The following is a 1781-nucleotide window of genomic DNA, read 5'->3' as shown; positions in this document are numbered from 1 at the left end:
TCGGCCCAGTCACACCCTTTGGCGCGGGAGCTGCTTCCGGGAGTTTGAATCCCGCGGCTGCGGGGGGCACGTCACTGCCGGCGGGGGCGAGGCTCTCCGATTGGCTGCGGCCTCCGGGGGCGGGGCCTGGAACCTGAGTGAGCGAGGAGTGCGGGATGTAGCTGGGCTGCGGGTGGAGGGGTGGGGCTGAAGGGGAGAGGACGGTCCCCAGGCTGGGAAGGCGTCTCCTGGATCCGCCAACGTTTTCTGGGACTTTGTCAACGCTTTTCTGAGGTCTCAGACTTCAACTCAAGGTTTCTTTGTGAAGCACTGATTTGTGTTTATCTCCTTTGGGGCTGAAGCAAATTAGAATGCTGAGAGAGATAAATCCAGTGATTGAGAACTGGGACTAACTCGTTCTGCGTCCTTGAGCTTGATTCGCCCTTCTGAGTACCAATTTCGCCCTCTATGAAATGGGAGAACTCCACAAGGGGGCACAGCCTCCCTGTTTTCCTCTTGGGGTGAGCCTTCATCCTGCCAGAAATCAGGGTGGAGCCATGTGGAGTGTAGCAGGTGGACGGATTGATAGGCACACCCAGTTTGAATGCTGAGATTAGAAGCTTTAGAGGAAGCGAGCTAGGCAGGCGTTTGCTCCAGATTGCTGCCCTCTGGCTTGGTATCTATTGGTTACATCCGGGTCATGGTTACCTGGACTTTGAAGACTTTCTCTCGCTAAAACAAACAGGCACAGAACTCGTTTGGCAGGTCCTGACGTTCTCAGACCAAGCATAAACTCTAGAGAAAAGGCTACAGTGGCAAACCATCTTCGGATAGTGTCATACAAGGGTTAAACTCTGGATTAGAAATGAGTTTAGCCTGACTGCCTCTTACTAGCTGTGTGATCTTGAATAAATTATTTAAGCTCTCCGAGCCTCAACTTCCTGATTTGTAAAATGATAGTAATATCTACTTCATAGGATATCTACTTCATGTGCATTAAATGAGAGAATCCATGTGAGGTTCATGGTGTTTCATAAGTACTCTACTGATGTCAGCCATTATTACATAAAAAGCAACAAATGAAAGTCATTCAGTCGTGTCTGACTCTGCGACTCCATTGACCAGACAGTCCATGGAATTCTCCAGGTCAGAATACTGGAGTGGAGAGAGGTTCCCTTCTCCAGGGGATCTTCCCAACCCTGGGATTGAACCCTAGTCTCCTGCATGGCCAGTGGATTCTTTATCACTGAGATACCTGGGAAGCTCCACCGACCCCCGCCCCTCCCCAAAAGCAACAAACTCCTACGTTAAATAGATTGGCTGAGAAACCGTGTAGAGAATTTTAAAGAATGAAAGAAAAGGCAAGAAGATAACATTTGGTCTGTGCTTCCAAGGAGCTTACACTTCTGATGGAAAAATTAGAATCAGGCTCTTTCATATCTGTTGTATTAATCTATCAAATGGAATTAGGGTGGGAGGAAGTTGAGGCAAACGATTAGTGAAGCTGTGAATGCTATGCATTGCCTAGAGTTGACAGCAAGGGCAAAATTAGTCTCCCTAGAAATTTATAGATGTCTTGGATGAGAGAGAGAAAGATCTGCCTGCTCAGCTTGATGTCAAATGGGGAAAGAAAAGACAGGAAGTGGTGGCAACTGTGTGAAGAGGAGTGGCACCTGATAGACAGAGGTCTGGTGCCTCGGCCTGCTGGGCCAGACACCCCAGTTACGCGTCTGCTCCCCAGGGTCCCTTCTTCTGGCAGGAACTTCTCCCTGTGACTGGGGACCCCTGAGGAAGAGGAGTAG

The sequence above is a fragment of the Muntiacus reevesi genome, chromosome 2 (assembly GCF_963930625.1).
Source record: "Muntiacus reevesi chromosome 2, mMunRee1.1, whole genome shotgun sequence".
Taxonomy (NCBI): Eukaryota; Metazoa; Chordata; class Mammalia; order Artiodactyla; family Cervidae; genus Muntiacus; species Muntiacus reevesi.
The sequence above is the reverse complement of the archived record's forward strand: the minus strand, read 5'-3'. Positions refer to the sequence as shown.